Here is an 18,928-nt window from a genome sequence, read left to right on the forward strand (position 1 = left end):
AGCCAAAATATAACCTTTATCTTAAGTACTCCATTCTCTCTTAATATGCTAAAATAATTTATTTTCTCTTCCCTTTAGACTATCCTATTTTTATAATAATCCTTTAATACAAGAAACAGCAAAATAGCATAATGATCACATGATTTGCCTTAGTTAATTTTTGGTTAATTTATATGCAGTACTAAACTCCAAAGAAGAAGCAAATTATTATATTAGTAGATAATTAATGTTCCCAGTCTATTTCTTAGCCTTGCCTTTGCCCCTGTAATTTATGCATTCTCTGTCTCTATTCAAGTTCTACAGCTTGATTTCTGCCATGGTCTGCTGATGGAGAGAAGTCCTCGTTATTTAAAGTCACTAACTGAAAGGGACTCTCTTGCTTTCTCTTCATGTGCATAGGAGTAAAAGTGAAATAACATTGAGCAGAATCTGCATGGTAGCTAGTCACCAACAATTAATGAAGAGCAAGGGAACTGTGACTAATGAGAACTACCTTTATAATTACATCAAGGAAGGATACATAATTAGTACACTAAATTCCACATTTTTAGGTAGGAGGAGAGCTATACCTGTCTTTAAATGATTCCATATCTCTTACTTTGATGAAAACATCCCTACTGCCATATATACAGTATTTTAATGCTTTTTTTCTTTTTTAGTATTTCTAGATCAGTTAAAATTATCTTTGGAGATTAGGTCCCATTTTCATTGCTAAAAAGGAAAAGGAAGAATATGGAAGAAACAAAACTCTTACCCTATCAGGTGCTGTTAACAGCAGTAATGAAGGAAGCCTAAAGACATATGAAGAAATTGTCCATGGCCTTAAAATGTCTTCCAGCTACAGTTTGCAATCTCTGGAATTATTCTGTATACCAGAGCATGTCATCAATACTTATTTCTTTTCTAGCATCTTCTGGAAGAATTGGGCAAATGTAGTTAGTTAATTCCTCCTGATCTTCACTACGTAGCAGCCTAAAGCCCTACTTGCAGGACCACTTTCTCAAACTGAACTCAACTTTTCTGGTTTGTTCCTCTAGGGGAAATTGGTGGTGATTCCCCACTTTTGTGAGATGAAGAATGCTGAAATCCAAAGATACTTGGTTTTAGGATTGATAATTGTCATGTGAGATAGCTTCTCCTAAAGAGAGCATTTAGAGCAGGGGTGTCAAACTCACATTGTCATGGCAGCATCACGTGATATATCATGACTTTTTTCCCCTTCGCTAAACTAGGCATGGGCATGGCCATCGCATGATGCATCTGGCCCATGGGCAGCCGTGATTTTAGAGAATAGGATGATGCTATCTAAGTTGCTTTGGAAGTGATGTTGCTTTGTTCTTAATTCTAATTATTATTAAAAATTTTTTGAATATTTTGTATATTTCAATTACTATCATGACTGATATTTTGGATATTAAGGATATTTTGTTTGCAAATTATGAAATTATACAAACTCATATGCTGCAAATCCCATTGAATTTGATGGAATGAAGGTTCAAGTAGATACATTTTGTAATACTATAGGGTATAAATTGCTACAACTGGCTAGAAGATAAGAATATTCAGAAGTCACAACATATAGCATTGTCTTTAGAAATCACTGGGGAACAAGAGCTTCTTCCCTTTAATATTGGATTCTTATTGTAAAGAAATGATGAAAATACATTTCATGACCCCAAACTGTGACAGTTATTTATGCTGAACTATAAATGAGTGTGAGAAAATTAAAGACTTTAAATTAAAAAATTAAAGTTAAATTAAATTCAAAATTAAATTGTATTCCCAAGGCTCCCAAATAGCAAGGATGTAAGCTTTTTAATTTTTTGTTCAGATACTGAAACTGAGATATATGGTACATATCTTAATGGGTAAGTTACCAAAAAAGCATAGCAATACAGAGTTTAATTAATAATTTCCATGGTAAATTATACCAGAATACAAAACAGAAATGTGGAAACAGCATGATAAAGCCACAGTCAGGCCTCTATCACTGGGTATATGTGGGTCAAATTACCAGCCTTGATATACAGTATATTACAGCCTTTCACAACCTGGATGCTTCCTAGATGGTGACATTCAACTTCTTTGCTAGCATGACAATTGCTAAAAATTCAGGGAATTTGAAATTAACACATCTGGAAGTCATCCAGATTGGGAAAGGTTGCCCTATTATAAATTACAATTTTGGCAGGCTCCTACACTTTAGGTATTTCTGCAATTGCAATTATTATTTGGGGGGAGGCAATTCAGAATTTTGATGTCCCAGGATTCCTAATCAGGAAGTCTATCCAAAGAGGTAAAAAATGGTATATAGAATCTGGATAAGGAAGAATGTGAAGCAGAGACAGCAAAAATATGTTCTGATGATAACAGAAACTGAGTAAGACTTCAGTGGGCTTAACCATATCGTGAATTCGTGTGGTTTCAGGCTGAATTGTTTTTGAAAATGTATTTTATAAATACCTAAAGGCTCACCTGTTAGGAATGTAAGTCACTTAACATTTGGGTTGGAAATATATAAACCAGGATAGACATTTTAATACTGTCTCTTTAAGGGGATGCTAAAATTATAGTTGGGTGTGGTTTCCCAAATGGCCATAAGATGGAGCCAGAAACCTGGTTTGTTTGTTCTGTTCTGTCCTTTTCTGGAGAGTGTTGCCGTTCCTGTATTGACTGTTTTTGATCATCGTTATTCTTGGATTTGATGTAAGTCTTTTACTGAACTATTTTTGATACTGGACTTTGATATTGGATTATCCCTGGACTGAAAACTGACTGCTCTAACTGTGTATGACTTGGACTGTTTGTTGGACTTTGCTTAACCGTTTACTGGAAGTAAAACCTACATTTTACTATATAGTGTAGCTGTGTGCTGTGTGTGTGTTATTCAACATTACTCTCACTACATCGCCCTGTGTGCACTCATTCTCCTAATGGGGAATTACCTCAACACTGGTTATGGGCCCAGACCATACCAGGCTCAGATAACTGAGAGTTGGTGTGAATGCACAGTACCGTATACAGACAGCTGTTTACTGTTTAATTGTGGTTTACTATCCTGGTAAAGATGGCACAAGACACTTCAACAAGTCTATCACTGATAACCTGGTTGGATGGAACAAACTATGTTTCCTGATCTATGAAACTATGTTTCCTGGTCTATGAAGTGCAGTCTATTTCTGCGTAGAGAAGGGTTATGGAATGTAGTTCAAGACCTACCAGATATAAATGCTTGGGATCCAGAAAATGAGGATGATGCCAAGAAGCTTGCTGACTTTAAATGAACCAATGAACGAGCTCTTTGTATAATTGGACTAACACTGAGTGACCAGCAGCTAGTCCATATTCGTGGAGAAGAGTCTGCTGCTAGGTGTTGGGAGAATTTGAATTTGAATTTGTTCGTGACAGTGTAGGTGCACACATACATCTTACACGTAAACTGTTTAGAGCACGTCTTCTGAAAGGTTGAGATATGTTAGCTCATTTGAACTTCATGAAAAGAACTTTTCAAGAGCTACATGAAAAGGAACTGATATTTTCAGAGCTGCATCAAGTTTACATCATTCTTTCCTCATTGGATGAGAGTTATGATGATTACGTATCTTCACTGGAAGTCCTGACCAGAGATAAACTGACACTGACTGACATAACCGAAAGATTGTTAGAAGAAGCAAGAAGATGGCTGGATAGGGACCAACTGAGAAAGAAACAACCACAAGAAGAGGATTTGTCTTCAACTGCCTATACTGTTAGTAAATGTTTTTCTTGTGGGGCTAGGGGACATATAGCTAGATTCTGTAAGAAGGGAAAATGACAGAATACTGGTAATCACCAGAAGGCTAAGAAGAATGTTAGTTTAGCTATGTCTAGCAATTCAACTGTAAACCATGATTTGTGGGTTGTTGATAGTGGGGCATCGCAGTGCATTACTAAAAATAGAGAGAGGTTTGTAAAGATGTCTACAAGTAAGCAACATGTATCATTGGCAAATGGATGGAAGATGAAAGCATCTGGTGAAGATACTGCATCTTGTTCTTGTATAAACGAGCATTTAACTATGTTATATGTACCTAAAGAGAAATTTAATTTGTTATCAGTAAGGGCTTTAATTAATATTTGTTATGTAGTAACCTTAGGGGAGATAACTGTATAATAGAGAAAGAGGGTAAAAGTGTTATTGATAATTTAGAGAATGATTTATATGTGATACACGATGACCAGTTGAAGATGGCTAATTCAGTTTATAAATATGTTAAGCCACATGACAAATGTATACATTTACTGCATAGATGTCTGGGGCACATTAATTTCAAAATGCTCCAACAAACTGTTGAATTGTCAGAGGGAGTAAAATTGAAAGCCTGTAGCAAGTATTTAAACTGCAATGCTTGTAGTCAAGTGAAAAGCAAGGTTATTCCAGCAAACAGACTGAATGGTTTTAAGACTGAAGAACCTTTAGAGGTTTTGTTTGCTGACATAATTGGTCCTAAGAAACCTAGTTTGGGAGGTGCCTGCTATATTTTAAGTATAATGGACCATTACTCACGGTACGGTTTCTGCTATCTCATGAAAAACAAAACAGAAACATTCCAACATTTCTTTAACTGGCTAAGATTTGCTCAGAGAAAAATGAGGAGTAAAGTAATTACTTTAGTTACTGATAATGGGACTGAGTTTATTAACAAGAGATTCCAGACTATAGTGAAATTGGCTGGTGTCGAGCATAAACGTTCTGCATCTTACAGACCACAACATAACTCGTTTGTAGAATGAAGAGGGCAAACATTACAAGCCATGGCGCGCACTATGTTATCTGATTCAGGTTTGCCTGAAACACTGTGGGGTGAGGCCATAATGTGTAGTAACTATGTTTTAAACAATGTAGTTAATACAACAACTGGAGAATTGCCATTCACTTGTTGGCATGGCAGAAAACCAAATTTAAGTTATCTACACACATTTGGAGCTCCAGCATGGGTGCATATTTCCTCACAAGTAAGACTGAAAGGGCAACATAGAACTAGGAAATTATTTTTTGTAGGTTACGAAGCCAACCATAGATCGTTTAGATTTTGGGATCAAGGCACAGCTCATGTTTATTGTAGCGCTAGTGCAAAATTTCTTGAGCACGTTGGGTGGGATAAACTGGAACAGGAATCCAGCAATGATGTTATTATTGACACCAAAGTAGTCCCTAAAGATAAAATAAATAAACCATGAATAGCCATTAAAGAGGAAGAACAGGAGGAAGTAGGAGAACAGGCACAGGAGGAGGTAGGAGAACAGGAGCAGGTCACACAGGTGAGTCCATCAGTAAGCCCTGTAATACCTAGACATTCAACCCAAGTAACACGACCACCTGATAGATATCAGGCTGGTGTTGTATGCCAAGTAAATACTGTTCCTAGTAATTATAATGAACTGAAACTGTATCTTGCTAAGGATCAGGCTGCTTGGCAGGAAGCAATGGATAAGGAAGTGGAATCATTAAAAAAGTTAGAAGTATATGAAAATATTAAGTTACCACCAGGTAAACATGCCATAGGGTGTAAATGGATTTATAAGCTAAAGACAGGTGTAGATGGGGCTGTTATCCATAAAGCCAGGTTAGTAGCACAAGGATTCAATCAGACAGCAAACGACGACAATGAGGTGTTTGCACCTAGTCTGAAGGCTACTACATTAAGGGCAGCATTAGTGTGGGCAGCTAAGGAGAAATACATTATAAATCATTTAGATGTAGAGATGGCATATCTGCATGCACCATTGCAACACACTATATATTTAAATAAACCTTTAGGTATCAAAAATGATAATACAGCTGATTGCTGGAGATTGAAAAAGAGTCTTTATGGCTTAAAGCAATCAGGATATGAGTGGAACCAGTGTATAGTTAAGGAATTAACTAAGATAGGTTTTGTAGCTGGCATGGCTGATCCATGTTTGTTTAAAAAGGAAAGTAATGGTGTAGTGTCATTGTTGCTATTGTTTACTGATGACATGGCATTAATCACCAAAACTGAACAAGAAGCTACTAAAATAATTTCACTGTTAGAGAAGAAATTTAAGATAAAACAGTTAGGAGAAATTAAACAATATCTTGATTTAAAGATAGATAAAACTAGGGGAGGATACAAAATCTCACAGGCAGATAAAATTAACCAATTACTAAAAAGTTTGAAAATGGAACTTTGTAAGCCGGCTAAAACACCAATGAGCCAGGAGTTTAGCCATAGTGATGTTCAAAGTCCTATCTTTGGGACTTTGGCACTGGCAAGCTGCTAAGCATGTGTTAAGATATCTGAAACAAACAATGCACTGTATTTGGAGCCTAAAGATGAACTAAGTCTAACTGTATATGCTGATGCAAGTTTTGCTACAGACATAAATACACGTAAATCTACATCAGGTATTGTAGTATTATTGGGAAAGGTGTTGATTAGATGGAGGTCTATTCGACAGAAATATTTAAGTTTGTCAACAATGGAGGCTGAATTCTCATGTTTATCTTTATTATGTACAGATTTAATTTTTTATAAGCAACTATTAATTGATATGGGAATTGATGTAACAGATTCTATTGTTGTTTATGAAGACAACCAATCAGCAATACAGATGGCTTCAAATCTTGCTGTTAAGCCAAAATCAAAATACACAGGTTTAAGATATTTAAATGTGAGACAATGTGTGCAAAGTAAGATGATTAAGCTGGAATACTGCATGTCAGAAAATAACATCACAGATCATTTTACAAAAGCCCAAGGCTCTGTCAAGCATAAGGCTTGCTGTGAGGATTATGGACTTAGAATGTAAGGTTGTATATATTGTTCTACCCAAAGGGGAGAATGTTAGGAATGTAAGTCACCTAACATTTGGGTTGGAAATATATAAACCAGGATAGACATTTTAATACTGTCTCTTTAAGGGAATACTAAAATTATAATTGGGTGTGGTTCCCCAAATGGCCATAAGATGGAGCCAGAAACCTGGTTTGTTTTGTTCTGTTCTGTCCTTTTCTGGAGAGTGTTGCTGTTCCTGTATTGACTGTTTTTGATCATCGTTATTCTTGGATTTGATGTAAGACTTTTACTGAACTGTTTTTGATACTGGATTTTGATATTTGGATTATCCCTGGACTGAAAACTGACTGCTTTAACCATGAATTACTTGGAATGTTTTGTTGGACTTTGCTTCACCATTTTACTGGAAGTAAAAGCCTACATTTTACTATACAGTGTATCTGTGTGCTGATTGTGTGTTATTCTTCACCACTCTCACTACGTCTCCCTGTGTGTGCTCATTCTCCTAATGGGGAATTACCTCAACATCACCCATCAAATCAGAGGAACAGTTGTCTTCTTCTCAGAAATTTGTACTACAGCTATGGAGCCCTGGTGGTGCAGTCATTAGAATGCAGTATTGCAGGTTGACACTATCCACTGCCGGGAGTTCAATTCTGACCAGCTTAAGGTTGACTCAGCCTTTCCTAGGTCAGTGAAATGAAGTCCCAGATTGTTGGGGGCAATATGCTGACTCTGTAAGCTGCTCAGAGAGTGTGATAAAGCACTATGGAGTGGAATATAAGTCTAAGTGCTATTGCTATGGATCCACGCTTTTATTGTGTTGGTAGCTGTGGTAAAATGTCTATCAGCTGCTGGAAGACAAAGGAGACACATTTTTCAGAAATATTGTAGGGTCTCCTGTTTGGGCGAGGGTGGTGGGGGGTTGGACTAGAAGACCAACAAAGTCCCTTTCAACTCTGTTAATCCATTAATCATTCTCCCCATTCATCATTCTACTACCATTATCAACCATATTTTACTCAGTAAAACATACTGAAACAGATAAAGGATCCTCAAGTGGCTTGCTTCTTCTCCTGTCAGAGGACCATCTATTTTCTAATGCCCAGTGAAAAGAAGGCAAAGACAATATCAAGTATCTGCTACTTTCTCACTGGAATGCTTTGCTGTTCATTATATGGCACACTTCCTCCAATTATCTTGTTGGCTAAAGATGTGGATAGGTAAAACCAATGACTAAGTTGTTATATTCCTTCTAATTGCCTAGTAGAAAGAGCTGATTGACTACTTATTTATCCCAGCCTTGAGCTTAAGAAAGGAAGCAATGTTTCCATTACCTTCAGAAATAAGTAGATGTTAAAGAGATCTTTAGATTTCTAAAAAATGAATAAACATCCACTGACCTATTGGACTTCAGCTTCCATAGTCTGTGGTCAACATGGCCATTGACTAAAGATAATTTAAAATGTATATCACTACATCTAGAGAGCTGAAGGTTGTCCAAGAAAATGTTTCTGCCATCCTGTAGTTATGCCAAGCAAAATTACCTGCATGAATTTCCATTCCAAAGGATTAATAAAATATTTTAAAATAATGTTATTTCATGTGAAGGTTTTTCCCCATTAAATTAGAAAGCGAGGATAACTAAATATAGAACTGAGGTTTATTCTGCAGATGTATGCTTTTAGTGCCATGCTTGCAGTTAATTGCTGCAACAAATATTAGCAGATGGCCATCTCAGGCTACTACTCCTAGACTGCTCAGTGGCAGTTTGCAAAAGTTTAATTCCGGTGGATGAAATCCCCACTGAAAGTAAGCTATTAAGAAGCAGGGCATAAATATATATGATCAAAGCTGGTCAGCAGCAGCTCTGTGCAAAGTTGCTAGCCATAAAAACAGTTTTCAAAATTTAAAATGTATATAGCATTGGTCATTAAAACAGGGCAGTCATTAGCAAATGTGTTTGGTAGATGACTGGGCATTATGACAATATTATACTCACAATGAAACACTCTGAAATCCAGGCTCTTTGGCTGAAAAATACTTGAAAATGCTACTCCAAATGGACTGTATCTTACATTTCTCTGTGAATGCACAAATTTACCCCATCCATCTCTACTGAAAAGCTAATTTCACTTAAATCATAGCTACGATGTCTGAAATTAAGCAAATGGAAATCTACCAGACCAAGACAGATAATTTCACAGAGCCAGAGATTCTTCATGCCATTCAACAGGTAGCTATACTGAGGAAGTTCCAGCCAGAGTATGAAAAAGCTCCCACTTTGGAAAGTGGCTTATTAATCAAAGCACAAGCACATCATTCCAGACATTCTTTTTATTGATAGCCCATGCAGAAGATGTTTACTGCAAGAAATAATCATCTCCCTTAATTTGTTTCAGTTGTATCCTTATCTCATGATTCATGTAACATCGCTTGTTCCCCCTTGTGCCCTCTCTGCCAATATCTAAACATAAGATTTAGGCTTCAGTATATGTAGCTGTGTAGGTGTAAGATATTTTCTTCTACTATATATACCTAAAACAGGGTAATGGGATGTCCAGTTCCATTTTTAAATTACCCTTTTTATTATTCCACTATTAGAAAAATACTTCTTTTAAGAGGTGCTTCATTTTTCAGAAGTGTTACTACATTTTAAGAATATTTTTCTTCATAGTTATTATCTTAGGAACAAATTTTTATTTTTCTTCCTAAACACATTTTTCCAAAAGTAACATGTACACACACACACACACACACACACACACACACACACGGGAGGGAGGGAGGGAGAGAGAGAGAGAGAGAGAAAGAGAGAGAGAGAGAAAGGGACAGAGGGACAGAGGGACAGAGATATGACCTGCCAGAATGGGTCTAGTACTAGAAATCAGAAAATTAAATCCAGTATTGTTCTTGGGAGATCTAGGATTGAAAACTACTAGGTTTTTTTCTCCTCAATATATGTATGTGATTTTTAGATAAGTATTTAATTTAAAGAATTATATTGCAGCCAAAAATGATTGAGAGGAGGGCCTACCTACCTCTATTATATTTTTAATTAGCAGTTTTACAACAGATGCTTTTTCTTTTTTCAAAATGACAGAAAAAAGTCTTTAATATTCATGGCATGCTCCAATTTCATGAAATGTTTAGGAACAGACTTCAAAGCATATGCTGCCCTGTCATCTTTAGTCAACTGAATTGCCATGTAAATGGGACCTGGAGTACATTCATGTCAAATGGGTGTCTTGGCCTTGTTAGAAAAGGTAAATGTTTTTGTTTACTTATGAAAGATTTTGCTTCACATAATTTAAATGCTTCAGTAAGCTATATACTTATATGACACATATTTTAAAAGGTTATTGTGTGCATTACTGTGGGTAAGGTACGTGAATTTGTACATATGTATTTATATATAAACATCTTGGGGAATCCACACAAGTATTGGGGAAATAAGGTCTTCCCAAAACATCGAACTACTATGTAAATAGAATATTCAGTGACCTCAGGGGGTGAGATTCTACCAGTTACAACCAGTTCTATAGAACTGGTTGTTATGATTCTGTGCAGTTCAGATAACCAGCAAATCAAGCTCCTGGCTGGCCCTGGCCCTCTCTACCCACCCCTCCCCTCCCCGCCCAGTCAGTCCTTATTGCGCACGCCCGACATCACTGACTGCATTCTCCCCCACCCAGTCACTCCTTAAGGTATTTCTTTTGTTTTCTTCTGACGATCAGCTGTTCCAATGATCAACTGTGCTGTCTTATTGCTTCGCCAGGAGGCTTCCCTGAGGCCCAAGGGGCAAAAAGAGGTGTGGAAGGTGTGGGGGGGGGAGTTGTGGGGGAAGCTGCACCCCCCTGCCCCATTTTTTGCCTTCCTGGGCCCCAGGGGAGCCTTCTGGGAGCAAAAACACCCTCCCAGAAGGTTTCCCTGAGGCCCAGGAGGCAAAAAAAAATGGGTGGAGGTGGTGCTGAGAAGAAGAAGAAGAAGAAGAAGAAGAAGAAGAAGAAGGAGAAGGAGAAGGAGAAGGAGAAGAAGAAGAAGAAGAAGAAGAAGAAGAAGAAGAAGAAGAAGAAGAAGAAGAAGAAGAAGAAGAAGAAGAAGAAGAAGAAGAAGAAGAAGAAGAAGAAGCCCACCCAGTGACATGGCCATGCCTACCTAGCCATGCCACCTAGCACGCCCACCTAGCCATGCCCACCTAGCCACGCCCACAAAACCAGTTGTTAAAAAATTTGAATCCAACCCGAGTGACCTCCCTCCAAACATCTAACAAGTGGTATTGGGGCTAATGCACATTTTTATATTATTTGAATGAAAATCTATGAATTTTGATATTTTTCTGATGTATAAAGGTCAGTTTCCATGGCTTGTATCTGATGTAAAAGAGGTTTTTAGTAACAATTCAACATCTTTTGCATTTGTACATTTACCCTTTCCAGATCCAACAGCCCAAACCAATGCTTAAGCAGGAGTAGGCAACTATGATCTGTGACCTTCAACTCCCAGAATTCCTTTCATCACTGAAGTTCACATTGAAGTCCACAGTTGCCATAGTTGTTCACCCATGGCTTAAAGTAAGTCTGAACCCATGTGCACCTTCTTAGAAATATATGCTATTTATGGCAATAGAATGCACTCAATATTTAAACACTAAAGATCGCAATGCACTTTATTTGTAGTATTAAATTTATTTTGCTTCAAGGAACAAAACAAGTTCACAATTATTTATGTAATACCTTTTTAAATGCATGGGATAAGGCTTTAATAAAGATAATTCTCCTAAACCTGAGAATTGAGGAAAATGAGATATATTTTTTTATTTTATAAAATGTTTTGTAGTCCCTGGGTATGTTAGCAAATGAAAGAAACACATAGATCACAATAGTACCAATTTTTTTTCTATATGCCTTACAATATATAGTCCCTTAATACACTAATTTTCAGAATAGGACTTTTTCCAATGAACTCAGCAGATACATGCTAAAAAAGACCACCCAGCTTTATCCATTGAAAGATATAAGCATAAGTACATGATTTGAGGTTATTGTTATTTCATCAAAGCTTTGCATATGAGCTAACAGAATAACACATCTTTTAAATTCGTCTAAATGCATGAAGGTCAATAAGCTGTATGGTTTAACCTTGTGTAAATACTTTTATTTAGAATGGTTTCCCTTGAGGGCATTCAGTAACCTTTCCATTGTCGATGCAAGTGAAGTAATCAGCAATTTAAGAGTTGAGTTAAGAAATCTAGCTCACGCATTAATCGCTGAGTCCTGAAACTGACAGCCAGCCCACCACCCCTCATCTCCTGACATGTCTCTCATTATCCACAAGCTGACTGTAATGAAGGTTCTCGTTCTCACAGCAGACACTGAACTCTAAATGAACTTGGAGAGATTTTTATTGCCAAGTCCCACACAGGCAGCTGGTGCACGTTGAACCCTCTGGAAGTTCCATCACCAAATTTCTCAGTCACAACCTACTGTAATAATTAAACAGGAGTGCTGAAATAGCATTTATGGTGGGGTAAGGGAGGATGGAAACCAAATGAGCTCTAAAAATGATGGAAAGGTGTTTTTTTTCCCAGCACAAGTCACAGAGGCAGTGAAATCCTTATTCTTCTTCTCAACTGTGAGGAGATGCTTGCCCTCCAGCACTTTAATAGCTAACAGGGAGCCCCTTTCTCCTCTTTGCCTCTTTAGCTGAGTAGAGCACATACTTGGATAGATACAATTATGATTCTGAGCTCCAGTTCTTGAAACAAATTATGGATTCAGGCATTATTCAAGCTTCTATTTCATAGGGAATAGGTCACAGAAGGCTTATGGCAATTTTATATCTGGTTTATTCGTTTTATTGTTATTTACTCCTGACATTTCCAAGCCAGTCCATTCCAAACAGCTTTGTGTATATTTACACATATATAGGTTGAACTATAATATTACTGCCTTCCCCCCCTCCCAAAAAATGCTTCCTCCTTGGGTCTCTAGAAAGACAACTTCCAATTCCCCTACTTAAACATCATAATATAGTACATTTATACAAGCAGGAGAGACTATACACATTCAGTAAAGCTTATTGTCACTTACTTCCAAGTTCTTGCTGTCTACTTTGTGAATGATGTATTCACAAACTAACTGAATAGTAGCAAGAATGTAGGCATGCAAATTAGCTGCTATCTCCTATAAACCTGTAAGGCTGATTTGCTCATCAGCCCACTAGTGGGGAATAAGTCTCACTTTTCCTGCTGCTAATGGCAGCTAAAAGCCAATGATTTCTGAACTAAACAGCTGAGAGAGCAAGAGGAAGGAAGGAAGGAAGGAAGGAAGGAAGGAAGGAAGGAAGGAAGGAAGGAAGGAAGGAAGGAAAGAAAGAAAGAAAGAAAGAAAGAAAGAAAGAAAGAAAGAAAGAAAGAAAGAAAGAAAGAAAGAAAGAAAGAAAGAAAGAAAGAAAGAAAGAAAGAAAGAAAGAATCTGCTGCACATCATTGGAAAGAAAAGATTTTTCACCAATTTTTGTGGAGGGGGGGAATCTGTATAGTAGGTCTGAATTTATGCACAAATGCATATGTGGCTGCTGGCTCTTGATGCAATGAGCTGAGTGGCCTATGAATGCCAGCCAGTTGCTGTCCCTCATATAAAAGTACCAAGCCAAGTTCATTTGATCAAAAGAAATGAAGGAACCATTCTGAGTTGGTCACAAGGACCAGAGGTTTAGTTTTATGAACTTTTGGATTCATGCTGGAGCCCATCCTCAGAGTACTTTACTCTCGCCAGAAATAAATGAAAGATTAAATGAAACTATGTTAATCCTATGCATGTCTACTTAAGAGTAAGCCTTCGTGTGGCTTAATCCTAGCTAACGTCTGCAACAATAAGAATAAAAGATGTAAATGGACTATGATAAGTGCTACACAGCATTTCTTAGTGAACTAAACCTCTTGACACATGTAAAAAATATGTATGCACTGCTTTCATTAATTCTCATATATAGATTAGGGTGTACAGCATCCTTTCAATTAGAACAATAAATCAAAACTGCTATCAGATCAGTGTGCATTTTTAATACACTTGTGTCATGAACTAAAGCTTTTATAAAAGGCAAAACATTCCACCAGAATTTCGCACTGTGTTCCAGTGTTTTCTTTTCCTTTGTTGCAGACCAAAACAAATAAATTATTTCTAGACTGATTATCACTTGGGTCTTCCTTCATAGTTTTAGCAGCACCAGTAAAATAATTTTGATAGACATTCCAAGATTACCAGAAATGGGCAGAATTTCCACTCTGGAAATATCCAAAAGGTGAGAAGTGGTCTTCTTCAAGCGAGTTGGCTATTTCCTTATCTCCCAGATCTCTAAACCCATCAGAGCAGTAGCTTCCTGGACTACTTGTGAGCAAACTCAAGCCCTCTCCTTATCTGGAGAGGAATTAAGGAAGAGGCAGTCTACTTGCTGATTGTTCAGTCCATCACAGTTGCCACTTTGCTATATCAGAGCCATCTTCAGTCCACCAATTCCCCAGAAGTTTCCAAAATCTTCTCTTAAGATTGAGAAAAGAAACATTCAATATTATCCTGATCCTCTCTTTCTCATCTTTAGACAATTGCTTTAGAATGAGATAACAATAGGTAATCAAGGACTATGAAGTTTTTTAAATGATTCAGGGAAGAAACTCGCTTCTTTGAAGCAAATGCTAATTATGCCATAAGAGAGTTTGCGATAAACATGGCAATCACATTCATCAGGGTAATCATGATCTCGTTCCAGCTAAAGTCAAGCACTTTTAACTCCCATTTATTTAAATGGAAGACAAAAGCACAAAAGCCAAGGAGGGAATCTCAAGATGCTTTAGTGGGTTGCAGAATTAATCAGATTTAGTTTCCTTGGGAATTATGCCAGTGGGTTCTGCATTATTTCACATTTATCCGTTTTCAGATTTATAGTCTCAGACTATGGGTTTCTTGTGCCTTTCCCAATACAATTTCTCTTACGGGGAGAGGGAAGTAGATGTTGAAAAGCCAAGGCCCTTGTTAAAAGAATCTCTGGCACCTTCCCTCAATCTTTGTTTCTTTAAAGTACATCATTAAAGTTGCCTGTGCATTGCTCATATCTGTTTATATAAGAATGCAGCGTATATGACTGTTTGAAGGATGTACCTGGACCTAAACTGGATAATTAAATGTTCAAATCATCAGGGTAAAAAGTGGAAATAGCAATACAATCCTGTAAATATTAACCTAGATAAAATAATAGTCATACTTTTCTAAATTTTCAATGAAAACATTTCTTTAAACCTTACCAAATACATAACTTACCAGATGGAGGTAAGTTAGATGTGTGATTATCTTATTGTTTATTAAATCAGTCCTGGAGAATTCAAGGAATTAACATATCTTTATTTGGTAAAAAAAATAAAGTCTCTTTCCAGTTGAGGTAAGTTCTTGGTTATTTCATAAACTCTTCCATGTAGTTCTCTAATTAGTAACATCAAATCATTCTTCCTGGATTTTTCACTTTCCAATTTACCTATAAATCTGGAATTTCTGGAGATGCCCATCCAAATGCTAACCAATCACAGCCTTGCTTAGTTTCTGACTTCCCAATCACAAGCTATTCAAATCTAAACTTCCCTATGCAAATACATTTCTGTCTCTGCATAATATTAAATTCTGACTAGAAGCCCATATCTATTTCTAACTTTCCAATATTCATTATCAGCCTTGGATAGATGACTCAGTGACTTTATAATAGTCTTTTCATTTTCTAGCTCAAAAATAGGGTAAGTAAATAATTAAATACTGGGTAGAATTCATGGAATTTTATAACTTAATGAAGTTTTACCCTCCATCTTCCTATCTGTCCCAGCCATAGCAGCCTTCTTAAGGGAGTTGTGGCTTGAGGAAGAAGCCATATGCTATAGTGACAATGCTACAGTTATCTTTGCTTTCCCACTTCTTTTGCCTCATACTCATTGTAACAAGAAGATAAGAATTACCTGGCTTTCTGAATGACTATGATGGTGATGGAAGATTTTGAGGTATGAAAAACATCATATAGTTGGGGGTAATTGGGGCCATTGTCTAAAGAAGAGTTAGATGAGAATTTTGTGAGATAAGATGGTTTGAGTTCAACCTTCCACATACTGAGCTGCTGCAGCAAAATTAGTTTGTTGAAGTCATACCACTGCTGATATTGATGCTGTGTGCTTCAATTAAAGAACTCCTACACAATATTTATGGAATAAATTTTAAAATTATCAGATGGAGCTCGTGTCTGTGCAGCTTCCTGCATTGCCATCTCAATGTAAGTCTCATATAGTTTATTAATCAATGCATCTTTTCCTCATTTGAACTTCCCTGATTAATACACAAAGGAAAAAGCACTTCTCTGAATTATGTAGTTTAAGGCTCAATATACAACATTTGTCTGTTCTTCTTACAACTGCACATTGTTTTGTGATGGTAGCTATGCTACTTCTGACCTGTATAGGCATTTTGCAACACCACTCCTCCCATCCCCAATGTGCTACCTCAGAACCACAGGAGGATAGCTGACTAGGATAGCCAAAGGACAAAGTGGATAACGCTACTGGTTTATCATTAAAACTACCATGCTGGGGGTGGGAAGAGCAGATTCTTTCCTGCAATTTCCTGCAATTACTTACATTGACCCTTGCAAGCCTGCAGACATTTAGTGGAAATCTCTACAGTGTATTTTTCTTTTCTACAGTGTATTTTTGCATTGGGAGCCAGTTTGGTGTAGGAGTCAAGGCCCAAGGCTAGAAACCTAGAGACTGTGAGTTCTAATCCTGCCTTAGGCATGAAGCAAGCTGAGTGACCTTGGGCCAGTTACCTTCTCAGTACCAGGAAGCAGGCAAGAACAAACTACTTCTGAAATCTTGCCAAGAAAGTGCAAAGACTCCAGGCAGTCACCAGGAGTTGACACTGATTTAAAGGCACACACTTCTGCACAGGAAAGGTAGTGTTTGTGTATGCAGGTCTGCTGCCCATTATTTTTTTCCTGGTCAGAGGTATATGTTCCTGCCATACCCTGAACTTCCCAGCAAGCTCCCAAGGGCTCCACTCTGAATTAGACTAATTCAGAGGAAGTCTTCTCTCTGTCAGCAAGGGATTGTGATGTTTTGCAGGAACAACAGCTTGTGGCATGGGACCTAGCAGCAGAGCCAATCCTACCAGTGCACAAACCAGGTAAGTGCACAAACCAGGTAAGTGCACAAACCAGGTCTCTTTCTGTGCTCAAAAATCTGCCTGATATTCCCTGTGGTTGATCAGCTTGACCTTACAAAATGTATTTGAAATTGCCAGTTCCTACACCATTACTGTGCTCTCAGGAAAGAATAATTTCTGCCTAGAAGAAGCAAGCAAATGCACATTCTTCTCAAGCTTGTGATTTGATTCAAGCTGAACTGTAAATGCCAACAAAAAAATTGGACCAAGAGCGAAAGATCCGATAAAAAGCCATTTACATTTTTCACAACATGTCATGGGACAAATACAATTATGTACTCAATGCATCACAGGGTTCAATCTACATTTTCTTGCTTTTCTTGTAGAGACAGTCTTTCTTTTAAAAGAGATTTAGATAGATTGTCTTTTGTTTGGCCTCTTGTGACCTACATCTGTAACTGGAAAGACAGTCATAGTAATGGAGATAATTTCTTTTTCAGACATCAGAATTTCCTCAGCCCATTTCCTGTCCAACCATCTAAAGTAGCAAGGATTTCTCATATAGCATATTTCAGCTCCCTGACCTTCACCCAAAAGACAAAGTTTGCCTTGAAAAGGTCGAAGACCAGCTAAGCTTACAGCTCACCTAGTTTTTAGAAACATCAGGGAAAACCTGCAGCTTCAAATAATTGCACAGAGTGCCACGTACTTTGATAATGAAGAAAATTATTGTATTTTTTGGCAAATATTCTTCTCAAGACTTGGTGCCTATTTTAAAAAGGCAAATAAAACATCTGTAGTATTGTGCTACCTTTTTTTCTTTTTGACAAAATGGCTAAGTGCATTAGATGTCCTATGAGAAGCTTTGTCCTTTTCTTGAGAAGGGTACCTTCTTCCAAAGCAACATATAGCATCTGGGGGAAATAATAAACCCTAATTTCTACAGATTATAAAACCTCTAGTGGGGAGGAGAAAGGAAGAATGAAGGCCTGCCACTGGTTCAGCAACCATTGTTGTCTGCCTGTCCGTCTGTTTATTCTGCCCATGGGAGTTACCTCAGTTCCCTGGACAAAAGTTACTTCCATGCCAAATGGCCAAATGTTCTTGGCAGAAGCTTTGCCAGAACTTCTGACATTGGCAGACCAAAACAGAAGATGGAGGAAGAGCAGGAAAGTAGTTGCAGTAGCAAGCCATTCTGTTACTCAGCACAGCCAGTTTGTTCCTCCAGTGACTGTTATCACAGCTGACTGAAGAAAGAAGGCCCCTGACTATTAGGTATTTTCATACATTGTGAATACATACATGGTGTTTGGCGTTCCTAAATAAACATGTTTAGGATTGCACCATACAGTAGATTTTTTTCCAAAGTGAGGTTTTTTTTTATACATATGAGATGGTGAAAACAGAAAAAACAAAAACCTAAAAGATTACCTAGTAATTTACAAGGTGAGGTGTTCGTACTATATATAGATGTGCACTTGCACACAATTGTAAATTATGTGTCTCCTTGTCAAAAAGAAGCATGGGATTATTTAACAATATAGGCCAGAAGATTCCTGTTGATATAAATATAGATGCTTCCATGCTACCAGCAGTTTCTTTCCCCAAATGTACAAAAAAATACACTGCCCTTTCCTGAGTTTTTCAGTGAGTTTTTCCCCACAGCACTAGTGATGGGCTTTTATTGTCAGCTCAAAACAAAAATAAAGTGGAAAACCAATACCCCAGTGATGACCATATCACAACTTGACAATAAAACCAGTGAAGTGTCTGTCCCCATATGAGAGGAGAGGAGAAAAGTGGGAAGGAAAGAAGTAGAAGAACTACTGCTCTGCTTTTTCTTTTCCAGGTAGCAAGGACAGCTGAGCAGGAGGAGGGATTCTTCCCTTTCTCAACTGCCTCACTTTTTCTCTCACCCAAACACTTGCCACCACCGAAA

The sequence above is a fragment of the Notechis scutatus genome, chromosome 2 (genome assembly GCF_049901735.1).
Source record: "Notechis scutatus isolate UNSWTSFEM ecotype Mainland chromosome 2, rNotScu1.2, whole genome shotgun sequence".
NCBI classification, from domain to species: Eukaryota; Metazoa; Chordata; class Lepidosauria; order Squamata; family Elapidae; genus Notechis; species Notechis scutatus.